Source organism: Microtus ochrogaster, chromosome 5 (genome assembly GCF_000317375.1).
Source record: "Microtus ochrogaster isolate Prairie Vole_2 chromosome 5, MicOch1.0, whole genome shotgun sequence".
Taxonomy (NCBI): domain Eukaryota; kingdom Metazoa; phylum Chordata; class Mammalia; order Rodentia; family Cricetidae; genus Microtus; species Microtus ochrogaster.
Genome location: NC_022012.1, coordinates 78,273,407 through 78,285,915, shown reverse-complemented (window position 1 = coordinate 78,285,915; position 12,509 = coordinate 78,273,407).

Sequence of the window (12,509 nt, the reverse complement as noted above, 5' to 3'; positions counted from 1 at the left end):
CTAGGCGGGAAATCCAAACAGAGATGCAGGGAAAAAGAAGGCAGAGTTGGGGAGACACCAGCAGCCACCTGAGGAACAAGATGCTAAAGTTTTACCAGTAAACCACAGGGCATGCGGCGATACACAAACTATTAGATACACAGATTATTAATTTATATGTAGAGCTAGCCAGTAAGAAGCCTGAGCCGTCGGCCAGACATTTATAATTAATATAAGCCTCTGGGTGGTTTTTCAGGAACTGGTAGGCAGGAGAGAAATGTCTGGTTACACTCTGTCTTGCTCTGGCTCTTTCAGACTCACTGTAGTTGGTGAGAATAATATTAAACCAGGTTGAAGGCGCTGTCTCCAGTGATGTAATCACCTTCCATTAGGTTCTGCTTCTAAAACCACCCCACTGAAAACCAAGTTATCTGCATATGAAACTTGAGGGGATTCACATTCAAAACACAGCAGAATCTTAGAGATTTTATCTTTAAGAATCTCCACTGCTATAGCATTCAGACTCAGGAAAACACACACATGCATGCATGTACGCATGTGCGCACACACTCACATGCACACATGTACATACACATAGTGGGGAAAGCTTATATATACTTGTAAATGATGATTCTAATATCCCAATAGAGCAACCATTAATGCCCATAATAACACCCTTTATTAATCTGGTGCCTTTGGTAGGATTCAGAACCAAAGCCATCAGGTCCTAGATTTTTCATAAGATTTTTTATTGATTTTTACAAAATATTTTATCGATTTGATCTCATTCCTCATTAGATTAGTCTCGTCATCTTTTTCTACTTCTTCATAGTTGGGTTAGGTAGGTTTATATCTTTAGGCGTTTACCCATCCCTCTGAAGTTATCTAGTTTCCTGATGTGTGTGTTTATTCAGGGCTGTCCCCACCTCCCCTCCAGTCATAATAACCTCTCTTACAATGAAAGGCAGCCTACTCCTTTTTGGTCTTAGTCTGGATAACAGCTAACAGCTTGTCCGTTTGGTCTGGGAGATGGTTCAGTCAGTGAAGTGCTTGCTCCACAAGCAAGAGGACCCGAGTTCAATTCCCAGCAGCAGTGTGAAAGCCTGGGACTGGTGGTGGGCGTGGCCTACATGAATCAGTGAGACAGAGAGCTTGTCTCAGAAAACAAGGTGGAGAGAGACTGGGAAAGACACTGACACTGACTTCTGGTCTCCACGTCCAAGCCGGGTCCCCAGACAACTGACACTGACCTCTGGTCTCCACGTCCAAGCCGGGTCCCCAGACAACTGACACTGACCTCTGGTCTCCACGTCCAAGCCGGGTCCCCACACTCACCCGAATTTCTCATTTTGTTGATGCTTTCTGTTATTCCCCTGGTTTTTATTTTACAAATCTCTGCTTCAGGAGTTAGTGTTTCCTCTGCTAACTTTGGCTCAGTTTGTTCTCCTTCTTATTCAATGGGGTGGCAAACTTGGGTTGTTTGCAATCCCTTTTTGCAGGGTTTCCTTTTCCCGGCTTCCCTCTTAGAACTGCTTTTGCTGCGCCCACAATTCTGTTACTTTGTGTTCTTGTTTCTCTTTGTCTCAACATTTTTTTTTCTACTTGGTTTCCTTTTTTGACTCCTTGGTTGTCACTGAGTGTTGCTTAATTTCCACACAGTTTCAAGTTTTCTGGTTTTTTCCTGTTGCTGACTTCCCATTTCATGCTTGTTCCGGGTGTGTAGTTTCACCGCAGCCAGACAATGCATTTGATAAGACTCCGACCTTCTGAAGTCGGCCGAGGCTTCAGACTGACTTTCTGACTGAACATGTTTATCCTGGAGAACACTTCATGCCTGTGCCCTTGAGAAGAGAGCAGATTCTGCTTTTGATGGATGGAATACTGCGTTTAGTTCACCTGGTGTCTAACTTTGTTCAAGTCTGCTGATTTTCTTTCTAGATGATCTGGCCATTTTTTTTTTGAAGGGGAGGTTTGTGTGTATGTGTTCCATCAAAATTCACGTGTCTAGTAGTGTAACTCTATTGGCAGATGCTTGCCTAACAAGAACAGTGTCCCAGGTTCAATCCCCAGCAATGCAAGTACCAGGTGGGAAGTGAGAGGACCAGAAGAAGATCATCTTCAGCTACATCATGAGTTCAAGGTCAGCCTGAGCTTCATGAGACCCTGTCACAGAAAAACAAAGCAAAAATTCATTTATTGAGACCTAAACTCCAATGTGTCACAAGTGGTAGCTTTAGGAACAGATGAAGTTGCGCTAGGATGGGAACGAATGACTGTATAAAAGGTCTGCAGGGGGCTGGATCGGCCCCCTTTTGTCTTTTACGACTTTGTTTGAAAGGGCTTGAACCTCTGAGCCTCTCACAGAATACTGCCTTGGTACTCTGTAACCTGAGGCTGTGCAACTGTATGACAAGACCGTTGGGACGTTGTGTGGCGCCAAGGAGTCTTGAATAAATGTGCAAACAGCTGGTGACATCCTGAGTGACTGTGTATTGATGACACAGGGTACAATCATGTCAAGGACCCTGGTGTGGGATATCTATGCACCGTATGATGCTGTATTGCTGTGATTAGTTTAATAAACAGTGAAACGGCCAATAGCTAGGCAAGAGTGCCAGTAGGTGGGACTTCCAGGAAGAAAACGGAAGTGGGAGGAGGAATTGAAGCTCACAGGAGACACAGAGAGGAAACAGGGGGTGCAAGATGCAAGAGGGGTAACGCCATGTGATAGAACACAGATTAATAAAAGCAGGTTAATTTAAGTTATAAAAGCTAGCGGGACAAGATTAAGTTAAGGTCAAGCTTTCATAATTAATAAGTCTCTATGTTGTTATTTGCGAGCTGGAGGCCCAAAGAAAAATCCAACCACAAGCTCAGGGTCTGGAATATCCCCCTCAAAGCAACAAACTAGGTAGCATGTCTTGCATCTGTCATTCCCCAGGAAGAAACACAATGCTTGCAGACTTCCTGTGGGTTCTGGAGTCAGTATATTATATACTCAGGAGTGTGGCTTTGATCCACCTACCATACAATCTGGAAGGCTGCTTCCTTTAAATGGAGTGCAGTGTGGGAAAGGAGTCTGCAGCATATCCAGGATGTGGGTGAGTGGTCCTGCTGTTTGAACCACATCTCCAAGAAGCTATCTGGAATTTATGGAAAACACCAATAAGAGATCAAAAGTGAATACACAGGATTTAGGAGTAACAAAACTCCTTGCATAGTTTTTGTCCCTCAGAGAGACAGAACATCAGGTGACCACTTGTGAACATAGTTGCCTCTTAGGAACTGAGTTTTAACTAGATACGGTGACACACGGAATCTTTGTGAAGTCGAGCCCAGCCTGGTCTACAGAGCGGGTTCCAGGACATACAGGGCTGTTACACAGAGAAACAAGCAAGCAAACAAAACAAAACAAAAGGAAGTAGGCAAAGAGGATTTGGGGCCCTGAGAGAGACAGAAGATCAAGCGACCGTTTGTGACCAGAACTGCCTCTTAGGGACTGAGTTTTAACTGGACATGGCGGCATGTCCATGTCACTTCCATCATAAGAGGGGAATGAGGTCTAGCAGGAGAAAGGACAAAGAAGCGACATGACAGGAGGCTCAGACTCCATTTCTCTTCCTGATTGCCCTGGCCTGTCATGGATCCCCACCTGTCCTTGCCTCTATAGCCAGTGTTTAGGATCAGCTGAGGGAGAAGAAGAAAGCACACTTTGGTTCAAAGGTGGATTAACTTGGGATGTAGCCACAGCCAACAAGAGTTTGCTACCATGCCTGACTGAGATCCAGCTATGGGGAGATCCCCCAGCGGACAGAGCTGTAGGCTGTACAGTCAGTCATCATTTTATGGAGAGAGAGAAGTGACCCGTGACAAAAATATATACAGACTCACTCAAGGGCAGTGGCCATAGGTGGAATGGATGGTTCTGAGATCCACCAGGGGCAGGGCCAGCAAGGCCCCACCTGTCACCACGTCTAGTGATGGGTCCCTGAAATTTTAGGCCTAAGTCTGGCACAGAGGAAACATGCTTCCACCAGGGATACCATGAGAATTCTATTAGTTCTAAGACTGTGACTTGGTCACTCTGTGATCCTTGAGTCAAGAACCCAGCACATAAAGTAAGCTGGAAGTTACCCTCCAGGCCAAAAGGCTTGTCAGTGTCTGTCAGGATGTGGTATTCTGTCCTAGAAACTGGAATTGGGGAAAGGGGTACCTGTGATCAGCTCATACACATGTGTATCTTTGAGTTTTAATAAGTAATTGATGAGTTGCAGGATCCATAGGTCAAGAAGGGCAGGATGACATGGGTTCAAGTCCCCTGGGATGAGACTCTGGGACCCCCTACCATGTTACTTACAAGGCCTTGCAAAAACTCTCCTCTAAATGGGGAGTAGAAAACACTGCTGAGGGCTGTCACTTCTGCTCCGTATTGGCTTTGGCTTCAGGGCTGAGGAGCCACATTTTGCTAACTTGTGCTTGGGAAAAGAGACCATTCAGAACCCCAAACGACTCCATAAAAGGATGCTCACCAGAGTCATAGTGTGTGTGCTGAGGTGATGGTTGTGGAGTGTTGTCCATGTTTTCTTTACAGGAGAGGAGTTCTGATTCCTCTAGCTTCCTGGGGGATTGGTGACTCCTGGCTTACGTTCTCACTCTCACAAACAAACAAAAACCAAAAAAGTCATTATACTGGGCTACATAAGGCTTTTCAAGCACATGCACTCTGAACTCTCCCCCCCACACCACACTATACCCCCGTTGGTGCCCCGTCCCGTTAGTTCTTGTTACTACCCTAGATGATTTTGTTCCTACTTTCATTGGTCTGTACATATATAGTTTTCAAAGATTAATTTATTTTCATTTTATTTACATTGGTGTCTGTGTGAGGGTGTCAGATTTTGAGTTACAGACAGTGGTGAGCTGCCATGTGGGTGCCGGGAACTGAACCAGGGTCCTCTGGAAGAGCAGTCAGTGTCCTTAACTGCTGAGCCATTTCTCCAGCCCCATGTATGTACATAATGTTGTGTATCTGTTTATACTCCAGGATTCACAACTGAGAGAAAACATGCAATATTTGTCTTTCTGAATCTGGCTTAATTTGCCTAATTATCTCCAGCCGCATCTCGGAAATAAAAATTGTCATCGAAAGGCATTGTGATGTGCAGAGTAGGGGAAAGGGCATAAGTATAAGTATGGGAAGAGGGAGAGAAGGAGAAAGCAGTTGTTTGATTGACTGACTGATTATGAATATAAAGAGTTCACATCTTTCCTTTCCATAGAAGGAAGCTGGGGAGATGGCTCAGCAGGTAACGTGTGACGACCTGAGTTAGGATCCCTTCGTACATGTCAGGTGGGCATGGCAGCCTTCCTGTGATCCCAGCACTCAGAAAACCAAGACAGGAGACCCCTGGAGTAAGCTGCTGGCTAGACTAGCTGAACTGGCCACGTCAAGGCCCAGCGAGAGACCCTGTATCAGATATATGAAGTGGAGAACAGTCATAGTCACAGACACACACACTACATATACACATAAGAAGAAAACAAGGGGTTTAGATCAAGATGCAAAAGTATAACAATTTTATTTAGAAACATGACATTAAACATAAGTAGAAATAGCTAAAATTCAGAAAAGGATGGCTCGAAATTTTGAAAAAATCAGGACTTGAGGAGGGCAGAGAGGCAGCAAAACTTGGTACTAAAAAATTCTTAAAATCTTGCAAAATAATTTGACAGCTGAAATTATAACACTCAATGAGCTCACTAAAAATGCAAATTAAAATTTAAAATTTAATTACAATGGGATTTGAAATCTGAAAACCCTGGGCTAAAGGCTTAACTTCTCCATCTAGTTCCATGGTCACTTAGGGAAGTGCCTCAGTTTCCCCACCTATCAGCTGCTCTGTTGGGATGTTCAGATCTTTATGAGCAAGGCTGGCTTCCACCTGGAAGGCCTAGACACACCACAAGACCACAACCAGGAATGGCCTGCCCCTTGCTGGGCCGGGCCAGCTGAAAGAGACTGTGGGTTAGGTGCCTTCCACAGCTGTGCTCAAAATGGCACACCCCTCTGGGTTGTGAAAGCTTTGCACGTCTCCTTCTGAGACAGATCGTCTCGTCAGAAATACCAGCGTATCTGGATGAGCCGCTAAAGCAGCTAAATTTGCTGCCCTCCCAAAATAGTTCTGGGACATCTCTAGGGCAGGCCCAGCCCCAAACACATTCATGAAGGCAGCCAAGATGGAATCCAGCACTCCCACAGCCTCGGGGCCTGCTGCTCTGTGCGCGCCAACCACCATCCCAGGCACCCAGCCCCTCATCCCCAGCCCTCCACTGGCTCTCCCTTGAGGAGGGACTTAAAGCCTCACCACACCCCAAGGATGCATCATTGGCCAGCAGTGGCTTCTATCTAACTAACTGCCCATCTCCTAGGAAGATGCCCATCTGAAAGTGCAATCAAGTATTAAGTTAAAGAAGATAAATTCTAGTGGTGAACCGATGTAGCAACTAGACATTAAGAAAGAATATTTTAGGATTTGATGACACCCAAGTTCTTCTAAAATTATCTCACGCACATGAATACAGTTGGAACGTCTATTTCCACACAGAGGCAGCCATCTGACAGGCCTTGTTCTGAGGCTCAGATAGCATCCATGGTAAGGAGCCTTAGTCCTCTGCAGAATCTACACAGACTGCCCTCTTGGTACAAGAGCTCCCTTCCCAGCATTCCTTGAAGACACACTCTCTTTGGCCCCAGAACAACAGCTAGCCCCTCAGTACTGATTGATGGGTGGTCTTGTTAGAAAAATCTTCCTCTAGCCTGTTTGAATCTCGTCTTTCCCCCATTTCATTCACTGGCCCTCTTTCTGTAAAACCAGAGAAAATGTAAGTAGAATCTCTCTCCCAGTGGTAGCCCTGGGTGACAGGAAGGCATTGCTTCCTTCGCTGTTTTCCAGTGTCTTCTACCGAGCGCTCATCCCAGTACGAGGCTCCTGGGAGCACGGTGGGATGGTCAGATGGTCAAACAGGTCTGGGACTGCTGAGCTGGCTGAAGTCACACAAATGTCCTTGCTGAAGGTCATTTGAGGCAAGTCTCACTCTCAGAATGGAGTCTAGAGCTGGCTGCTACTCAGAGAATGTGACCTTAGAACGTTCTCTTGTTGAGGGTCTTGTGGTATTGACATTGGCAGAACACCCCCCCCCCCATACAGCCAGCTCTGGAGTGGGCAAGTCTGGTGTTCAGAGGCCAGCATCCAGGGACTCACAGCAGCCAAACAGCCATGTTCCCTTGAGCTCTGCATCCAGGGACATCATGTGGATTCCTTGAAACTGGCTGCACTGTGTTCCTATGGCAGAAAAGGGCGGTTAGTCACTTTTTCTGTCTCTGTGACAAACCAACCAGGAAAAACAACACAGAAGAAAGATTCATTGGGTCCCTCATGGGAGGTGTGGGGGTTGAAGGTGGGACAGAGTAGGTCACATCATGGTGGCTCGGAAGCAGAGAGGAGTATGTTTGTGTTAGTGGGCTTTCTCCTTTGTCCCCTTTGTTCTCTTCAGGCCCCCAGCCTGTGGGATGTTTCTACTCAATTCAAGGTGGGTCTTCATCCCTTCATTCATCCTTCCTGGAAATGCCCTTGAAGATACTTAGGTGGCCTTATATGACTCCCCTAGGCACTTCTCAAGTTGACAATGAAGCTGCTCCATCTCACTGGCAGCCAGAGCTTTGTGCTGCTATAATATAAGCTTGATGTTGAGCCAATGACACGTCACTAGAGCCACCAGACGGCAGACCTGGCCCGTCCCTCCTGATTTTCACCAGAGCCACCATGCAACAGGCCTGGCCCCTCCCTCCTCAATATCACTTGGGCCACCATGCAATAAATCTGTCCCATCCCTCCTGATTGTCACTAGAGTCACCAGACAACAGACCAGGCCCGTTCTTCCTCAACATCACTTGAACCACCAGACAACAGACCTGGGCCTGTCCCTCCTCATTATTATCTGAATTAATGAAAACAGGCCTTCCTTAAGACAGGATATGGATTCATCTCCAAATGCTCTTCAATGTTGTGGGTTACAATCTCCAAGTCACTTACTACCCCAGTGGCTGTTGAAGCCCAAATGCCCTCCATGAGGGCAGTGTTCCTTTCAAACAGAAGTCTCTGTTTCTCAAAGGGGACACAACCGCCAGAGGTGGCCTGGACAGTACAGAACACTCATGTAGGGACCAAAAGCATGTAGATGGCTCTGGGACAAGGCTGGCCTTCCTAAGGTCCTCAAGATGATCTCGCCGTTGGTGTGGTCACTCCTGCTTATCACACACCAGGCATCACGGATTCTTTGACACAATATGAATCCTACCTATGATTAAGCCTTGGGAGAAATCAGTTTCCTTTTCTATAATATGGTAAATAACATCACTTAGCTATATGGTCATTATCAGAATTAAATGAAAAAGCATGTGTCAAAAACCCAAGCTACTGTCTGACTCACAAGTGCTCAGCACTGGCAGCCGTCATAAGCATGTAGTTAGAATCATGACAACATTCCTGTCTCTTGTTGTGGATGTCACTGAAGCCCTATCCACAGCCTCTTTGCCAATTCTCCTGATCCCCAGCCACCGTGCATGGGAGATGCTGATGGCGCACAATTGCTGCTCCGATTCCTCTCCTGTGCTGTGATAGAACATCCCCCGCGCAAACGCAACTTGGGAAGGGAAGAGTTTAACTGGCTCACTCTTCCAGATCATAGTCCATGCTTAAAGGAAGTCAAGGCAGCAACCTGGAAGCAGGATCCATGGAGGAACCCTGCTTGTTGGCTTGTTTTCTGGATTAGTCACTGATTCTTACTTAGCTAGCTTTTTCATATAGCCCATGATTACCTGACCAAAGGAATGGTGACGCCCATAGTGGGCTGGGTCCTCCTACAGTAATTAATGATCAAGACACTTCCTCTCAGACATCCCATAGGCCAACTTGATTTAGGCAATTCCTCCACTGAGGCTTCTCCTCTCAGAGAAATCCAGGCTATGGCAAGTTGACAATTAAGAATAACCAGGATAACTATCATCAGGAATATTCCCTGCAGCAGACAGAGGCTGCTTTCCAGGAGATGCCTGAAATGTGTTTTACCTGCCCCGCCATCCCTGGGGATCAGCCATTAGCCAGTGACTAACAGGATACAGAAGCTTTGTTTCATATGGGATGTCTCTGTGGTGCTGTTTGGGTTTAGAACTCAGCCCAGAATCAGGATGATGCTAGGTGCCACTGAAACCACTTTGGTTAGTCTCATCTCCCACAGTCCTTCACTTTCTTACCATTTTCTCTATGAGCACCCCTCAATCAAATGCTTCTAAGAACTCTGATCCCGAATTAACTGTAGTCTTAAGTAGAGACTTATCATGGAGCCGAGAAGGCAAGCATATTGGTCAGTCCTGCTCTAGGTCTCACCCTCACTTTGTCCTAATGGAGGAGTGTGGAAAGAAGGGCCCAGCAAAGAACATTTAGCAAGAGCAGAGGCAGGAAGAGAGGAGATTGGACAGAAGGACTGATAGGAAAATGGCTCAAAGGGCAAGGCCAAGATGTTCAGCTTTGTTGGAGAATGCCCAAGTCTTGAGTAAGGACCCAGTCTCTCCACACTAAGACAGCCTCGGTAGCAGCTGTGGGAGCAGGTGAGATGTCACATCCTGCCCTGTAGGGCAAGGAGCCAATGGTCACCTTTCACACACCATCCAGCAGTTGTGACTTAAGCCTGCTGTTTCAGCTTGTCAAGCATCCACTTCCTTCTTTTCAGAAGTGATAGCCCTGCAGTTGGGATGGACCTTATGCTGATGTATCCCTCGAAGGGTGGCCAAGTCCATCTGATGGGTCACAGAAGGCTGTGTGGCCCAAATCAGGCTTATGGTAGTTCTCTTGTTTCAGGGACTTTCTGCTGTCTTTCTTCTACCCTGTGAATTTCCCTCTGTGAAAGCCTGGAATTGCTTGGGGTGATGTATGTCATCACATAGAGAAAGCTGCCCAAGGGATGAGGCCAACACAGATGAAATCTGAGACTTTTGAGTCTGGCAGCCTGACCCTGAATGCATTCTCTTAGAAAATGGTGTAAAAATACATAGGAATGGGTTTGGGGAGATGGTTCAATGGGTAAAGTGCCCGTGGTGCAAGCGTGAGAACCTGAGTTCGATTCCAGACAAAGCTGAGTGCACTGGTAATCCCAGCCCTGGGAAGGTAGAGATAGGCAGATCCCTGAGTCTAGCTGACCTGGTACTAGCCTATTTGCTGAGTTCCAAGTCAGTGAAAGACATGTCTCAAAAGCTAAGTGCTTGGTGTCCTGAAGAATGACGCTAAAGTGGCATGCACACTGTGCCATACGCACCTTCCAATGCACACACATGCATTGTGTCCTTGTATGACTTGGATCCTGGGAACCTGACTCGGGCTATAGAGGGAATGAAGGAAGGACAGACTCACAGACACAGAAAAGCTGGTCCCTCAGATGGACAAGCTGTGGCACCCTGGAAGCTCAGTGTGTTCACTACATAGAGTTGAACAGGAAGGCAGAGTTATTGCACACAGCTGATTAAGGAGGCAAGGGTTATGACATCCAGATAAACAAGGAGGTAGAGTTATTACAAACATCTGATCAAAGAGACAGGTTTAGCTAATCTCTGTCAGAACCGTCTCCAGGCAGTAAACATTTGGACAGGGGAGCTACGGTAGACATTCCGCACACACTTGTTGACAGAGGTGTCTGTCCCTCCCAGTCTCGTAGCTGTTCAGTCCCAAAGAAACACACAGAGGTCTATATTAATCATAAACTGGTTGGATTATTAGCTCAGGCTTCTTATTAACTCTTACATCCTACATTAACCCATATTTCCTGTCTGTGTCAGCCACGTGACTTGGTACCTTTTACAGTGAGGCATTCTCATCTTGCTTCCTCTGAGTCTGGATAATGACTGCAGACTCAGCCTTTATTCTTCCCAGAATTCTCCTGTTCTGGTTGCCCTGCCTCTACTTCCTTCCTGGTCACTCTGCCTATACTTCCTGCCTGGCTATTGGCCAATCAGCATTTTATTAAAGCAATACAAGTGACAAAGTACAAGACCATTGTCCCACAGCACACACCAGAGGTCTTGCCATCCCTCTGAGCCTCACCAGGGGATGTCTGCTACTTTTGTGGGTCTGAGGCATTGTGGTCCTTGAGGGGACTATGCTCATGTCAACAACACACATTCAGGACTTCACTCACTCTCTACACACATGAGCACACATGAATTGTGTCATGAGCAATGTATAGTGAAGAGAACAAAATGCAGAGCATTCAGCATGTAATTTCAGGTTACAGCACCCCTAGGATAAGGCAGCAGCCTCATCTCTGAACTTAGAGTTGTATTTCCACTTGGGAACAAGAGAGGAGGCTTTGAACCTAGGATGGGATTGTAGTAAGAGCCACACAAGCAGGTGGGATCCCTTGAGTGGCAAGCACACGGGGGTGGGGGGCAGACTAGAAAGCCGTGGTACATGGAGACATCAAGAAAGCTGCCCACCTCAGCCCGAGTTCTGGTGCTGGGGTGGGGGCAGTATCTCTGCTGACACTTTACAGTTCAAGTCTGTCTTATGAAGGATCGGGATGTGTTATGATAGTCTCTGCTGCCATGGTCTGAGGCACCTTGAAGATGCATGCATTAACATAAAGAGATACTAAGATGAATAAGAATCAGGCAGAAGCAAACACAGTTTGCCAACACCTGGAGTGCTCCCCACATGTAAAACTCTGGCATCAAATGCAGCCACAGAATCTTGTATAACAAAATACACAATCAGTTACTTGCCACCAGGAGACCCAAAATCAACCATATTAGATGCTATCCCCTGTTGTAATAGACCACTTGTTTGTTTCCAGCTGCTCAGCCCCAAAATAATCACACAGAAACTATATTATTTGCAATACTGTTTGGTCAATAACCTAAGCATAATTTCTGGCTATCTCTTATATCCTAAACTAACCCATTTCCATTGATCTGTGTATTGCCACGAGGCTGAGGCTTACCAGATAAAGTTCCGGTCACTGTCTCCAGCGGGGATACATGGCTTCTCCTTTACTCTGCCTTCTTTCTCCCAGCATTCAGTTTAGTTTTCCCTGCCTACCTAAGTTCTGCCCTATGAATAGGCAAAGGCAATTTCTTTATTCATTAACCAATAAAAGCAACACATAGACAGAAGGATCTCTCACACCAATCCCCCAGTCTCATGAGAACCACAGATAGAAGAAATACGTAGCTCATAAAGATAAACTAAAGTGAATAACACATAAAAGGAAGAATCGACCACAAGAGGAAGAACACGGGCTGAAGAAGGGCTCAGGATTTACAGGGCTTGCTGCTCTCAGAGGACCTGAGTTCAGTTCCCAGTAGCCCCATGAGTTGGTTCCCTGTGGGAACCTTTACACATGTACACACACACACACACACACACACACAGAGAGAGAGAGAGAGAGAGAGAGAGAGAGAGAGAGAGAGAGAGAGAGAGAGA